At 40.3% G+C, this 17248-nt stretch overlaps 1 long non-coding RNA gene across 1 annotated transcript in view; it reads right to left on the bottom strand.

Annotated features, from left to right (window-relative positions):
- Positions 1-14153, bottom strand: part of LOC120567951 — a 97671-nt gene extending 83518 nt beyond the window's left edge. The window contains exon 1 of the long non-coding RNA XR_005640643.1: positions 13877-14153. This is a non-coding gene — a long non-coding RNA (uncharacterized LOC120567951). The remainder of the gene's footprint in view (positions 1-13876) is intronic.
- Between the last annotated feature and the right edge of the window lie 3095 nt (positions 14154-17248).

The following is a 17248-nucleotide window of genomic DNA, read 5'->3' as shown; positions in this document are numbered from 1 at the left end:
AATCAGGCCATACTGTAATTTACCAATATTACCCAGGTGATACAAGCCATGGTGGTAAGGATTGTCTTGTTTCATTACAGAATAGGAGACCTTTCTGTGAAATGTGTTTTTACACTCCTATTCACTGTGACAGATGTGACTGTGGTGAGCAGAAGGATTGCTGTGGACATGGCTTGACTAGACGAAAAAGAAAATAACTGAGCATTTTTTGAACTTGCAACATGTTTTCTTCACTTTCAACAATCTCTACTGGCATCAGTAAATTGTAGGAAAAAACTAAAGCAGCCAGTGCTGACCTATCACAGTTCTTATTGTCACCATGTGGTAGCTACTTAGCCTGGTGGAGTAACATTGTTGACACACATCCGCTGCATAGCTTCTGTGGCTACATGCATAGACTCCCATAGTTATGCCGTAACCGTTCAACGCAGACCTAAACAGAACGAAAAGTAAGTGGGTCTGCCCAACCCAAATTAGATTCAGTCTAATTGGGTCGGTAGAGTCCCTTTTTCGGACTGTGTGTCAATATGTCTTGCTGTCAGCTCCAGAGTCTGAATGTATTACTGTTCTGAGCCGCTGCTGCTTGTTAATCGGTGGAGAATCAGGTCAGGACTAACACGATCCTAAGCAAAACTCAGAGGAACAGTTTGTCACTAAAATGAGATGAGCTGGTCCACAATTATGACAGTGAGACTACAGGGCTGCCACGGTTATCGATTTTGTTTAAGCTCAAATTGCGTTGACATCAATATTTTAAAAAGTCCAGTCATTTTAAGGGATAGTTTGGATTTTTTGTAGCGGGGTTGTATGAGGTACTTATCCAAAGTCAGTGTTTTATCTACAGTAGATGGCGGTTGCCATGCCCCCAGTTTCGAGAAGCAGCCAGAAGTAACTTTACCGGAACAGAAACTAAGCATTATACTGCTGTGGACAGGGCCAGCAGCACTGGCAACTTAATTTTGTTGAGTTGTGAGGTACTGATTGGTTTTTATTTTGTGACTGAAAATCTATTTTTGTTTCTTTAGAAATTCAGTGTAAATGGGGATAAAAGGCAAAATATGTGTCAAACCCTTCTGAAATAAGTATTGTGGTGCTGCAGAGATGTCCCGGCCTACAAGTCGTATCTTACACACTAAAGAAAAACATCTTTGTTTGGTACAGATCCTTGCAGAAATCATACTATGATCATTTTAAATTTTAATAATTTTCAATGATCATTCCCTCCAACATCGTGAATCATATTGCAATTGCAATATCAGTCAAAGTAATCGCAATTAGATATTTTCCACATATTGTGCAGCCCTATACTGGTATTATATTTTTGTAACCGTTTAAGTAATATGCAGCCATTTGTGCACTTGCCAGAGATCATATGGCAATGAGTGCTGTGAGCTGGCTTGACATGAGTAGCATCGCAGCATTCAACCTATTCACACAATTGTAAAGGGATTTGAGTGGTCACTGAGACTAGAAAAATTGCTATATGAATGCAGTCCATCTGCCTGTCCACTTTTTTATTAGGTGTTCGTCAACAGGTGTCAGGCAATTAGATAACAATTTGGCCCACTGAATAGACGTTTAAAGTGAAGCAGTGTAGCACTCACAATCTAAAGGTTTAAAAAAATAGCACGACTACTGCTTCTGAAGTCTGGACTAGTTTGTATTGCCCCTAAATTCATTCAACCAACTTTTCTTAAAAGCTCCACACTGAATTGTGTCCATTTAACTAAAGGCTGCAGTTACAGATAGTTGAAATCTTCTTCAGTGGTGACAGATCTGTAAGTATTCAGTGCTGCGATTACAGACACTCAAGTCAAGGCCATTTACAGACAAACTCTGCCCCATCTGCTGAGAGAAAAAAAACCAATTACCTATGCTGATAGTCGGATTTCTGTCAGAAAAGAAAGACTGCATTTTTGGTGGTTGAACTATTTCTCCTTTTCTCTGTGTGATGTTTATAACTACATACAGTGTTTCCCACAGGTTGAGAATTTACTCGTGGTGGGTGGCGCAGGATGTGACAGTGCGACGCGTGATGGCTGGGTTCAGTAATAAACTAGTCAAACGAGGGTTATTTTTATTGAAAAAAAGTACTACATAACATTAACAGATATTTTAACTATTTACATTTTAAACACTCTAGACCAGAAGATGACACAGATTGATACAGATGAAGTGTAGCCTTTGATGTGCTTTGTCAATGAAATCTGGATGGTTTGTCAAATAAATTTTAAGGTTCAGCAGATAAAATACCTGATTAGCTCACCTGGTAGGGCGCACGCCCATATACAGAGGCTCAGTCCGGTTCGGTTCCGACCTGCGGCCCTTTGCTGCATGTCATTCCCCCTCTCTCTCCCCCTTCATGTCTAAGCTGTCCTGTCACAAATAAAAGGCCTAAAATGCCCCAAAAAAACAAAAAACAAACAAAGTCTTAAAAAAAAAAAAAATTACCCAGAGCTCAAACGTTATAGGTTTTCCCTTTCCTTTATTGTGTTATATATCTTTTTTGTGCACATTATAGGTTTACAAACTGAAAAAGCCCAAAGTCACTTACCATCTTCCAGAGAAAACAGTGTTCACAAACTGTGAGAAATGTGAGACTCCCAACAAAGATGGAACAGAAGTGAGAGGCCTCACTCGGTAGCTAAAACAGAGAGCTCAACACACAGGGTGAAAAGAGGAGCTGCAGCAATGTGCAGTACAACAAAAATAAAATAAATATTGAAAAATAAAACCACATAATTCTGGTACAACTTCTAAATACAATTATGAACTTGAAAATGAGTATAATATGAGCACTTTAAGACTAAGGCCATTTAAAGTTAATTATTGTTCATTTTGTTTGTCAGAGATCATGTTTTTTTTTTTTAAAGTGTCGAGAGACTGCCACAGAACAACCAGAATCTGATAACTAAAAATAAATCAAAACGTGCAAACAACGTGCATCACAAGCCCTGTGAAATGACTCGTTTTACGATCAGAAAGGTCCGATTACATTTGGAAAGTCTAGAAGAGGCAAACGATTTTATCATTTAATCCCAATTCAAGTTAGCGGAGTGCTAAACCGGAAGTAGCCTGCTCGGCCGATGGAGGTCTATAGTGTGCCTACTCAATGGGCCACGGAAGCAGTGCCGATCATCCAGGTCATTTTTGGCTCCATGAAGGCTTCATGTGACACTGAGCAACTCTCATAGGAATGAATAGGGCTTGCCTCGAACACTGTATCCAGTTTGTATTACACATTCATGGTTACGCCACACGTCCCTTGTTTAATGCGCATATTTTTTATTTTTTATTTTTTTTATTTTTATTTTTTTTTTAAATCGGTTAACATGTTAACACTGATTAAGCAATAATCAATTAATCATTTGCATACTAACTAATGTTTGATACAAGCACTGTATCAGAGAAAGACAGCAAAATTAGTCAAAGCATAATGATAGCATAATGATAGTAACAGGAAGGGAACACCAAGGGACAAAGCAGAAAGTTAATGAACAGTTAATGAACAGCCAACTGACATGGACTGTTTGTAGAAGCACACACATACTGTAAATAGATGGATGTGCTAGCTGACATATCCACAACCCATCCATGCAAAAGCATAATACACATACCAGCATCTCCACTGACATTTCTGCAGCCGCTCAGACCATCCCATTAATTTTTCCACTTTCTCCTCCCCGTTCACTAACTAAAAAGGAAGATATGGCTTTAGACGGGGAAATCAATGTGCTGTCCCTGAAGTCCTGAGAAAAAAGGGGCTGTGGCTGCTGCAAGTGTCGTTTTTAGATTTTTAATTAATTTCCTAGGTCCCTGAGGCTGAAGGCTGTGGGATTTAGAGTAAGAGCAGAAGTGAGGGAGGGATTAGTGATGGGTATCAAGAACCAGTAACAGTCTGCTAACACCACACCAAAATTCTATTCTCAATTGTTTTTATTTGAATTTAACACCATTACTATAATAAAGTCTCTATCCACTACACAGCACTTAAACTAGGGCTGGGACGATTCGTCCACGTAATCTATTACGTAAATGCGTCGACACAAATAATTTGCGTCGACGCGTCATGCGTAGAAATCTAAAAACATAGCTGCCTCCAGCAACAGCTCCAGTATGGATTCCTCGCAAGTTCACCAACACATTGAGAAAAAGGCTCACACACGGTCTTCTTAAGTGTGGGAGTATTTTACTCTATATTGCCAACAACAACGTGGTAGTCTGTAGACTTTGTAAAATGCAGTTGGCATTTCACACTAGCACGACGGCGTTGCAAGAACACCTGAAGAGGAGACACCCTGGATCCCTCCCAAGTAGAGTTTAGATTCTCTGCCCGAGTCCGAACTTGACCCACGGGCCGGGTCGGGCCGATATGTCCCGCCACTATCCTTGGGCAGGGCCCTTGATCAAGCATTTGTGTTTTTTTTTTATCATTACTTTATTAGCCTAATTGGGTGGGGAGAAAGCCAGGCCTCTCCAGTAGCTCTGGGTATATGTCCTGCACTGACTTGAGTGTGAGGTAAACGGTGCTAAAATAGTCGGTTCCTTCTTTCAAAAACAGTCAGGAGTTGAATTTTCTTTTCTTTTTTTAATCATTATAACTGGTGTGATAACTGCATGCCAAATTAATCAGAGCACACAAGGCCAAATTGCCTCTTAAGTAACCACATCGCAAAGGCTATTTATAAACAAAGTCCAACGCAGTCAGTCCACATAAAAACACACCGCGGGCGGCTACATTCAATACAGCTAACTTCATGGAGAACAATGAGGGCAAAACAGCATCACCGATCCGTTTTAACCAAATGTTCTTTCTAGCTCAGCTAATAACACCAGATCTGCAGCATGTTAGCACGTTGATCACTACCGAGCCCGTCTGTAACCGGTAGGCTACCGGCAACCATCTTCACCGGTTCAACTGACTTTACCAGACAGTTTAACTGTCCTGCTGTTACTACATGCACACAATATATAGATATTGCTACTGTATGAACCTGCTACTCAAACTACTTTCTACTGAAGACATAGTGAAAACTGTTGCTCTCGAAGTTTTCAAATTTATATATTTTTTTAATCCTCTGAGGAGCAGAAACTAAGTTTCATTCACCTCTGTTGCATTAGGTTGTTGGGAGAGTTTCAGGAACTATCTGTATGGTGGGAAATTACAAGGACAGTGAGAAAATGTTTTGGGGGGGAACTGACCCTTTAAACACTGCAATACCTATTCATTTTTCAATTGTTTATTTGATTCATTCTCTTTTAATACATTACCTGTTTTTTTTTCCCCCAAAAAAGATCATAAAATCTGAATATATACAAACACCTGAATAACCTTGTACCCATCTGACTCTTCACCCTCTATTCTCCTGATTTAAGTACAAGGACTTCAAACTAATTAAAACGTGACCAATACTTTCACATTACACATAACTGAAGCTTCGGTCTACCAATTCTTTTTGATTAGACATTGAAAGCAAGTGTGTTAATGGAGTATGTAGCCGTCTAAAGAAACACCCTACAGCCACACTGTGTGGACAATGGATCAATAATCCATCTACAATGAATAGATCAAGGAATAGCAATAAACATGGCCATATTTTCCCTTCAGCATCGCTGTAAATAATTTGCCCCTCACAAAAGACCCATCATTATGCTGCCACAGCCGCTGTATAATCTCGTTAGTAGCCTATATGGCAATCCTTTGCTGCCTTATATAGGAGGGTGAATAAGTGTTTTAAATAACTTTTATACATTTTTAAATTTGTTTTTTATAAAAAAATTCATTAACATGCATGTTTATTGATATTATTAAGTCATGCATGCTGACCTTTTTTGTTACAGACTTTAATCTGAGTTGCTGTATAATATAGTAAGTTTATTGTTTGCACTGTTATCCGGCAATCTAATCCAGCTTCATGTACTCCCTTGTTCTCCTTTGAGAGGCTGAATGACTAAGTGTTATGAATGGACTGACAAACTGGTTTTTAAAAAGTTATTAAAAGCTGTGTGCATGCCGTACCTCCATTCTGTATTCCTGCAGAATGGAGGGGGGGGGGATGCCTGTGGAGCCGAAATAAATATGGAGCTGTCAGGGAGATACACATAGCAGCAAAGAGAGGACACTGTGACCCAGCCATGGAGTGTGGTGAGGATGTGGCTTAATTGGTTTCAACTACCTTATGCTAAATATGTCTGTTATTCTAGCCAACTCTGTATTAAATCGTTAGGATGATCACTTTTGGAATAAACAGCCACAATGGCTGAACAAGTAAAGATAGGACTGTCACTACAGAAAATCTACATACATACATACATACATACATACATACATACATACATACATACATACATACATACATACATACATACATACATACATACATACATACATACATACATACATACATACATTATTACAGGCCAAAAGTTTGGACACACCTTCTCATTCAATTTTCCTTTATTTTCATGACTATTTACATTGTAGAGTCTCACTGAAGTTATCAAAACTATGAATGAACACATATGGAATTATGTACTTAACAAAAAAGTGTGAAATAACTGAAAACATGTCTTATATTTTAGATTCCTCAAAGTAGCCACCCTTTGCTTTTTTGATAGCGCTGCAAACCCTTGGTGTTCTCTCAATAAGCTTCATGAGGTAGTCACCTGAAATGGTTTTCACTTCACAGGTGTGCCTTGTCAGGGTTAATTAGTGGAATTTTTTCCCTTATTAAATGGGGTTGGGACCATCAGTTGTGTTGTGCAGAAGTCAGGTTGATACACAGCCAACAGCCCTATTGGACAACGGTTAGAATTCATATTATGGCAAGAACCAATCAGCTAAGTAAAGAGAAACGAGTGGCCATCATTACTTTAACAAATGAAGGTCAGTCAGTCCGGAAAATTGCGAAAACTTTGAATGTGTCCCCAAGTGCAGTCGCAAAAACCATCAAGCGCTACAACGAAACTGGCTCACATGAGGACCGCCCCAGGAAAGGAAGACCAAAAGTCACTTCTGCTGCTGAGGATAAGTTCATCTGAGTCACCAGCCTCAGAAATCGCAAGTTAACAGCAGCTCAGATTAGAGACCAGATGAATGCCACACAGAGTTCTAGCAGCAGACACATCTCTAGAACAACTGTTAAGAGGAGACTGCGTGAATCAGGCCTTTATGGTCAAATAGCTGCTAGGAAACCACTGCTAAGGAGAGGCAACAAGCAGAAGAGATTGGTTTGGGCCAAGAAACACAAGGAATGGACATTAGACCAGTGGGAATCTGTGCTTTGGTCTGATGAGTCCAAATTTGAGATCTTTGGTTCCAACCGCTGTGTCTTTGTGTGACGCAGAAAAGGTGAACGGATGGATTCTACATGCCTGGTTCCCACCGTGAAGCATGGAGGAGGAGGTGTGATGGTGTGGGGGTGCTTTGCTGGTGACACTAGCTAAGTTTCCATCCACTTGTCAATCAAATTGTCTGAAGTTCGGTAAAAAAATTCATGCGAATAAAGCTGGTGAAAGTGGGTTTCCATCCAACGGCTTTAAAGCGAATAAAAACCTGTGTTTAATGACGTCACATGCTGTTTTGCGATTAAATTGGTATATCGAATTGATTGGAGACATTTTATGGTGTTTCCATTCATTTCTGAACTGAATCGCACAAGATTCAAGCTAACTTTTGCGAACAAAGTTTTGCTAGACAAAAGTAGTTGTTAATATTAGAATCTTGGTATTAGCCAAGCTATAGTCCTAATATGTTAAAAGCTTGTATGGAAAACTTGCCTTATATTTTCCCTCCGGCACCGCTGCGAGACAACTCTCTTTTTTGAGCAGTGTATCGCTGTTTGAGCGCCTTCCATTTACTCCGCAGGACGTCCCACGGCTTGTCGTAAGGGGACATTCTAAAATGCTTAACGTGAAAAAGCTTAACATGGTTTAATATCTAAACAACGATCAGTCATCACCAGTATCATGGTCATATCCTGTCATGAACACTTAAGCCTGTCAAAAAAACTAAATCGAAATCCAACGATTATAAGTTATCTCACGTTAATGTGTCAGATAACGTCCATAATATTTGGACATTGGGTTAGATTTGACCGTTTTAAGTGGTTATGATGAGCAATATAGAAGAGGATTTTTTGGTGATGATTGATCGTTGTTTAGGTACATTAAACCATGTTAAGCTTTTTCACATTAGGACTTCTAAAGCCAATGAGAACCGTGGAGAGTCAACCCCCAGCCGCTCCGCTGCCCTGAAGCAGAAACGCTTTATGTCAGATAACGTCCATAATAATAATTGGACTTTGGGTTAGATTATTTGGTTTTCCATGGTTATGATGTGTAATATGAGAGAGAAATTTAGTGATGATTGATCATTGTTTAGGTACATTAAAACACGTTAAGCTTTTTCCTCGCCATATTAATAATATTAATACGGCCACTGATGAAGAAAATATTAACGTGAGATAACTTCTATAATCATTGGATTTCGATTTAGTTTTTTTGACAGGCTTAAGTGTTCATGACAAGATATAACCATGATAAATCTGGTGATGATCATAGTTGTTTAGATACATTAAACCACGTTAAGCTTTTTCAAGTTAAGCGTTTAATGTCCCTGTCGTAACTGTTGGTCATTTCCTTCGCGAGCTCCTGATAAATGATGGCGTTTCTTAGATTTTTGCTATCTAAAATAGCTGTTATATTTTTCTGGTAAATTAAATTAAAAAAGTATCTTGTCTCCTCGTTTGTCCACTTACATCTGTTTTTGTTTTGGAAACAGAGCGGAAATAGGCCTACTGGGTGGAAATGAACTGAAACTTCTTCTTCGTTTAATTGCGGGTTGCAACCATAAAATGACCTAAAACTTAATCGCAATTCATTATTTATTCGGCAAATAACATTTCCATCAGCGTTTATCGCATAAGCCGTATATCGATCAAGAGAAAATCCGATGAGACCGAACGTATTTCATTTGAGTCGATATTCATGATATTCAGTCGGGTTTTACTGTTTCCATAAGATATTTTTCATTCGATATCACTTAATAAAAACGGGTCGATGGAAACATAGCTACTGTTGGGGATTTATTCAAAATTGAAGGCAAACTACAACCAGCATGGTTACCACAGCATCCTGCAGCGACATGCCATCCCATCCGGTTTGCGTTTAGTTGGACCATCATTTATTTTTCAACAGGACAATGACCCCAAACACACCTCCAGGCTGTGTAAGGGCTATTTGACCAAGGAGAGTGATGGAGTGCTGCGCCAGATGACCTGGCCTCCACAGTCACCGGACCTGAACCCAATCGAGATGGTTTGGGGTGAGCTGGACCACAGAGTGAAGGCAAAAGGGCCAACAAGTGCTAAGCATCTCTGGGAACTCCTTCAAGACGGTTGGAAAACCATTTCAGGTGACTACATCTTGAAGCTCATCAAGAGAATGCCAAGAGTGTGCAAAGCAGTAATCAGAGCAAAGGGTGGCTACTTTGAAGAAACTAGAATATAAGAAATGTTTTTAGTTATTTCACACTTTTTTGTTAAGTACATAATTCCACATGTGTTCATTCATAGATTTGATGACTTCAGTGAGAATCTACAATTTAAATAGTCATGAAAATAAAGGAAACACATTGAATGAGGTGTGTCCAAACCTTTGGCCTGTACTGTACATACATACATACATGTGCAAAAGTATTAGGCAGGTAATAAAAAAATGCTGTAAACTAAGAATGCTTTCAAAAATGGAAGTGTTAATAGTTTATTTTCATCAATTAACAAAATGCAGTGAATGAACAGAAGAGAAATCTAAATCAAATCAATATTTCGTGTGAATACCCTTTGCCTTCAAGACCGCATCAATTCTTCTAGGTACATTTGCAAAGTTTTTGAAGGAACTCGGCCGGTAGGTTATTTTTCCGAACATCTTTAAGAACTAACCACAGATCTTCTGTGGATGAAGGCTTCCTCAAATCCTTCTGTCTCTTCATGTTATCCCAGTAGACTCGATGATGCTGAGATCAGGGCTCTGTGGGGGCCATGCCATCACTTCCAGGACTTCTTGTTCTTCTTTACACTGAAGATGGTTCTTAATGACCTTGGCTGTATGTTTGGGGTCATCCTGCTGCAGAATAAATGTGGGGCCAATCATACGCCTGCCTGGTGGTATTGCATGATGGATAAGTATCTGCCTGTATTTCTGAGCATTGAGGACACCATTAATCCTGACCAAATCTCCAACTCCATTTGCAGAAATGCAGCCCTAAACTTGCAAGGAACCTCCACCATGCTTCACTGTTGCCTGCAGACACTCATTACTGTACCACTCTACAGCCCTTCAATGAACAACTTGCCTTATGCTACAGCCAAATATTTCAAATTTTGACTCATCAGTCCAGAGCACCTGCTATACAACTGCCCCAGTTCCTATGTTTTCATGTATAGATGAGTTGCTTGGCCTTGTTTCAATGTCGGAGGTATGGCTTTTTGGCTGCAACTCTTCCATGAAGACCACTTCTGCCCAGACTTCTCCGGACAGTAGATGGGTGTACCTGGGTCCCACTGGTTTCTGCCAGTTCTGAGCTGATGGCACTGCTGGACATCTTCCGATTTCGAAGGGAAATAAGCTTGATGAGTTTTTCATCTGCTGCACTAAGTTTCCTTGGCCGACCACTGCATCTATGATCCTCAACGTTCCCTGACTTTTTGCAAGTGTACCTATAAGAACTGATGCTGGTTTGAAGGCAAAGGGTAGTAACACCAAATATTGATGTGATTTTGATGTTTTTTTGGTCACTCACTTCGCATTTTGTAAATTGATTAAAATAAACAATTTATATTTTTGAAAGCGTTCTTAGTTTACAGCATTTTTTCCACACCTGCCTAAGACTTTTACACAGAACTGTATGCATGCATGGTGTGTAATCAAGTCAAAGTGTTGGCCATGATGCCTTTTGCTCTTCTTCGACACACACACACACACACACACACACACACACACACACACACACACACACACACACACACACACACACACACACACACACACACACACACACACACACACACACACACACACACACACACACACACACACACACAACAAAAGGCATCATGGCTAACACCTTGACTTGATTACACACCAGACAAATGGATATTTTGCACAGGTTTTCCATATGTGCAGGAACTTTGAAGCAACACCCAGAACGAATGCAGCACCAGTGGTTGTAACAACAATTAACACATGTCATGCCACATTACCTTTAATGAGAGGATCAGGACATGTGTCATGCACATAATAAAGCCCATTTTCAAGTTTAAAAGCTTTGAGCCAATTGTTTAGTACACAAGCCAGTGCCCTGGAAGGGATCTAAATGGATGCTGAAAAGAGCACCAATCAGAGTAAGGGCTTAATCGATGTATTGAACCACTGGAATCAGGTAATGACAGTTCTCTCCAGTGCAACCAGCACAGGGATTAATCAACACTGAAGTCCAATGAGTCAATGAAAGCACGAGAAAGAGAGAGAGAGAAAAAAAAAAAAAAAAAAAAATAGAAAAAAAAAAAAAAAAAAAAAAAAAAAAAAAAAAAAAAAAAAAAAAAAAAAAAAAAAAAAAAAAAAAAAGAAACTGCCCAACTACATTATATAGTGGTAATATATTTCACTGCCTTTTAGCCAATGCATGTTTGCAGATTGAATAATTACTCTTGTGAAAAATTGCAGATGATGTTGAGATTTAGAAATATGAAATAAGGAGGCAATATAGAGCAGGAGGAGTTATCTGCAGTGCTGAATGGCCAATAATGACACGAAAGCACAAGCACTGTGTCTGTGCATTTTAGCGTATGTGGGGGTGTACAGTACATGAATGATTGTTGCTATGTGCCATGTGGATGTGTAAAAATGCTTGCTTGCATGTGTGAGTGTGTGTGCGAGGTGTAGGTGGTGCAAGGGGAACGTTGTGGCCAGGCGATAACAGCAATGAATGGCCCCGCCAAGTATCTAATGAAGCTTAAGTGACAGACTGAGGGAGGACACTCTTCGCCTCCTCTGGAGCCGATGTGCTCGTTCCCATTTTTCATCCAGCGTGCGGAGAGACTGGGCTGAAGATAAAGGGATAAACAGAGGTGTAGAGAGCGCATGGAGGAGACGCTTCTGACAAGCTCTCGCCTAAAAAAGGCGGTGGAATGTCAGCTCAGCGAAAGCATGAAAAGGGGGCAAATATTTGGCATCTCATTTATTACAATTGTTAGCAAGGAGCATTTGCTGAATATATGCAAAATCCAGGATGTCTCCATGTATCAGGAGTGCCATTATTGGGGATGTCAACTGCATGTAAAAATGGAGGTTATTGTAAAAACATGGGATGTCACCTACTGGTACAGCAATGAAACACCAGAGATACAGTAGGTCCATATAGGTAGAGTGGGGAGGTGGGTGGGGAGCAGTGAGTTTCTCAATTCCTTCTCCTCCTCCTACATCAAATCAAACAATGGTAAGGCTGGGGTCTCACCTCCCCCTCTAATCTACACACTGCTTACATAGTACTGAAGAAAGCACAGCAACGATTTGTCTTTTTACGACAGCTGACAAGGATTTCCATATCACAGGAAGGTATGATGCAACTGCTAGTAGTGGAAGCACCCCAACCTTTGTAATAACTGTGGTATGGCAACATTACAAGACCTGGAACTTCTGAACAAACTGCATCAAAAATATGCAACCCTACCTTCCGTTTTGTTTGTGTTGGAATTTTAAACTCCGGTGGATTCATGAGGACTATGGTTAACTTCTCCTCAGATCTCTGCAAGGTAAATCCAGACAGCTAGCAAGACTATCTGTCCAATCTGAGTTTTCTGTTGCACGACTAAAACAACTTTTGAACTTACACAGGTTCCACCAAAACAAGTTCCTTCCAGAGGCTATTTTGCATCGGCACTGCGATTGTGATCGGTTTAAAGAAATGCCAGTAAACCAGAGCACGTTTTTCCTCCCATCCCAGAATGCAGGACCCTCCCCTGTTGCGCTGTGGAGGAGGGTCTGGCAAAGCGAGACTACCAGTTTCAAGCAATGGGAAAAGACACATTTAAAAAAAAATAAAAAAGACATAGTGATCTCCAAGTACCTGCTGGTATGACTTTACAAACAAGGGTATAACCAGGTATAATTTGTTTATTAAACTGCAAAATATCAGCTGACTTTCCCTCATTCATAGCAAAAGGTATCACTGCATCAGATAGCCTAACATTCCTTATCTAGCCTATGATACAATACAAAATATTCTTACAGTAGCCGATAGCTGCATTTACAATTAGCTCTCATTTACAGAGCATCTCAGAAGTCCATGAAACAACAACCAGACCTGTGCATGAACACACTAACATTTTAACCCAGCCAAAGAAGGACAGCGAGCTATTTATCACGACACCTGTGCAGGGTTCAAAATTAGCACCGTTTACCAGCCAAATGCTGGTGAAATATGCAAGTGGCTGGTAGATTTGCATCACTCACCAGCCAAAAAAACAAATGGTAATCTATTGAGTGGCTGGAAATATTTGAACATTCACTAGCCATTTGGCTGGAAGACAAAAAAGTTAATTTTGAAGCCTGCACCTGTGTAAGAAGCATACACTGCCACGGCGGGCCACAGAGCGAGCAAAGAGGAGGAGGGAGAGATAGAGGAGGAAGGTGTATTTAGGTCACCGCCTACCGGTTTCTGAAGAGGAAAACCCAGGGATGTAGCTAGTCCTTAATGGCAGCAAATAATCCAATGACCACATTCCCACTGTAGGCTACTTCGTTGTCTTCCACAAAATAATACTCAGCTAATATTTCGGCGAGGTATTTTCTGTCAAACTGTAACTTGGTCTCTCACCCTTTCTTCTGACGGTAACGTTACACAGTTTTGAAGTCCTTCCCGTCCGATTCTCTTTCAGTCCGCGGTAACTGGGAAGTTGCTTTTCACCGAAACTCCAGATATCCATGCTACATTAGTGCTAGCTTACTCAACACGGGAAAACGTAGCTAACTCTCCTGGTTGTTTTATTTGAATATAGGCTTGTTAACTTTCTTGTCTAACTGTTGTCTGGCGTCCCTACTACACCTGACCTTAGTAGTTTGTTAATTGCAGGATAATTTCACCACCTTCCGCCAGCTGGTTTTACCACACTAATTGATTGCAATCCAGGGGGCGCTGTTAACCCAAGTTGAAGGAATCCAATGAAAAATGGGAAAGAAATGGTCATGGCAAATGCAATAAAAAAAGGGAAAGAAATGGTCATGGCAAATGCAATAAAAAAAATTAGTCACGTGGCAAAGAAAATTATTAAAATTCTCAAATAAAAAATTGTTATTAAGTTTTATGAAAACGACAACAATAACTTAAACAATAGCCTGTCTCTTCTTTTATTTATTAGATAGATTTTTTGGGGCATTTTTTTCCCTTTATTAGTGACAGTGGATAGACAGGAAAGGTGGGAGAGAGATGGGGGATAACACGCAGCACAGGGCTGTGTGTTTGACTCAAACCCGTGCCGCTGCAAAGGACTCAGTCTACATGGGGCGAACGCTCTTACTGGGTGAGCTAGAGGTCATCCCTAGTCTCTTCTTCACTGTAGTACAAACCAACTGAGTCACTATAGTGCTATAGTCTAGGCCTATATCCTTCGCGTTCCACTTCTGGGATTGCGCCGGTGCCGAATGCATGTATTTTCCATTTCCTTCCGCTTTCTTTGTGTTGGAATTTTAAATTTGGTGGATTTATGAGGACTATTGTTGACTGCTCCTCAGATCTCTGAATGGTAAATTGAGACAGCTAGCTAGACTATCTGTCCAATCTGAGTTTTCTCTCGCAGAAGACTATTTTGAAGGACCTATATAAGTTGGTCCTTCTATAAGAAGGACCAACTCTCAGGGCAAGGGCCCAAACGGTCAGGGAAACTGTTGGAGGGCCCTAAGCCTGGAGCCTGAAAAAAACGAAGATGCCATAACATACAGGCAGTCTTATATTTTTCAATATGAATTTGAGATTCAGTCAAGTTTACTTTATTTACCAGGGTAATCCCCTCAGTATCAATAATGTTTTTTTAGGGAGTCAACATGTTAAAAACCAACAAAACAATGGTGGTTTTGCCCTGCTCTACTCACGTCGTTTTGTTACCTAAGTGCTTTACCTTAGTCATTTACCTTTCTTTCATGCTACATTGGTAGCCTACATCTATGAAAAACCTTGTTGTCAGTACAAAAATGTTGTTCTCCTAAGGCTGAACATGTCATTTTGGGCATCACTTCAAATCAGCATCTTTGGAAGAAAAGGTCACAACATATAATTGATGAAAAGATATGTATATATACAGCAAGTCAGGTTGAAATGATTGCCACTTTTGAAGATGTCACCTTTCAAGAACTCAGGGTGATATGTGTGCTTTGGAGGCTCACCTCCTCTCACAATTCAATCCACATTAGTCTCAAAGATGTGACTGCGCTCCTCAGCTCAAGTGACCTTTGGATCCGTCAAAGAAGTCAGAGCAAAGCGCAGACTTTGATGGTGCATATTAAGGCTTTTGCTGAGGGGCAGGGATTTTGTTTTTCTCTTTGAATGAAAACAATAAACAAAAAAACATTTTGAATAAATTGAAACTTGTATTGCTGACGTCATTGCATCCACATGTAATTGGTATAGGGCCAATTGTGTCCACTGTTAACCCCTGACCTTTTATTACCTTATCAATTGGACCCAGATCATGAACTTGGGGTTTCTCTTACCCTACCTAAGCATTTCACTCCTTTTTACAAAGTATATTCTTCATCCGATTGATTTTTCTTCTGTTGCTACAGAAAGGTAGATTACTGGAGAAGGAGTGGTAAATAGATAGACTGTGCTTTGTCTCCATTTCCGACAACCTCTTCTTTTTCTAGCCGCTCCTGCTTCTCCTGTTCCTGCTTCAACTATTTAGCTTCTCCTCCAGAATGCAGCCCAGTCAGCTGAAATTAGTAACAGTTGGCTGTTTCTGCTAGATCGACATACTTTACCAAACCATCCGTCAACCTGCTGACAGCTCTCCGATGCTCTCTCCAGAGGAAGAGCCTATATACACGACGCACATGCGCACTCACACACACACACACTCACACACACACACACATTCTCACACTCAACCACAAGAAAAACCCGCAAAACCTCTCAAAATCACCCACCAGCCATTTGGAATTCCCTTACCCAACATTAAGCTGGGAGGATTGGGACTGAGGGAGGGAGAGAGTTGGATAGAAAGCTGTAGGGAAAACTCTAACAGCACAGGGATGGCTAAGGCTCAAGTAGTAGTGTATTCTCTGTTGATGTTATGCCAAGGAAGCAATTGGAAGTTGTATTGTGTCAACCATCTTTGATGATTGGGAAAAAAAATCTTAATATTTCTCTCTAAATTGGCTCAGCTCTGAGAGCAGATTAGCCAGGCTCAAAATCACGGTGGCTGCAGAGTTGTTATACTATAATGTTTCTACCTCACATCCTTGCCAACTATTTCAGCAATGCTTAGCAGGAGAGACATTTCACTCCTACTGACTCTGATTTTCTTTCTCTCTCTCTCTCTCTCTCTCTCTCTCTCTCTCTCTCTCTCTCTCTTTCACTTATTCACTGATCTGCAGCGCTCCTGCAAGCTGTCTTTTCTTCTAATCTCTCCCTGCAAGCACTTTTACCAATTGTAGGCTACAACCAAGTGTGACACGGGAGAGGTATTTTAGTTTAATAGCCTACAATTTTGTGCTTTATCAAGCTCCTTATTTAATTTATCTGTTTCTTACTTTCTATAAGACATCTTATATTGCACCACCAAAAGCAAATGTATCCATTGGATCACCCTGCACCCAGGGGCGGGTCTAGAGGGGGGGCCCGGGGTGGCATCGCATCTCTAGGCAGGCAGGGGCCAAGACATCTCAAATAATCACAAATGAATTTATATTATATTATGTGTATTGTCCAGTATGACACATAGGTCCTGCTTAAAAACCAAAGCAAACAGTAGGGAACAATCAAAAGAAATTAAAGTATACATTCTTCACTGGCTGAAGTTAACTGAAAGGATATTAGCTGGTTCCTTCTTCCCACAGTGCTCTGACGCACAATTATAATCACTTCTAAAACGAAACACGCAACTCTGGAGCAATTAAATAAACGACGAAACAGAGGGGAGCGACATGTTTTGATTGATGTTATTGTAGAACTTGCATCACTTTGACAAAACCAAAT

This window comes from Perca fluviatilis, chromosome 11, assembly GCF_010015445.1.
Source record: "Perca fluviatilis chromosome 11, GENO_Pfluv_1.0, whole genome shotgun sequence".
NCBI classification, from domain to species: Eukaryota; Metazoa; Chordata; class Actinopteri; order Perciformes; family Percidae; genus Perca; species Perca fluviatilis.
The sequence above is the reverse complement of the archived record's forward strand: the minus strand, read 5'-3'. Positions and strand labels throughout refer to the sequence as shown.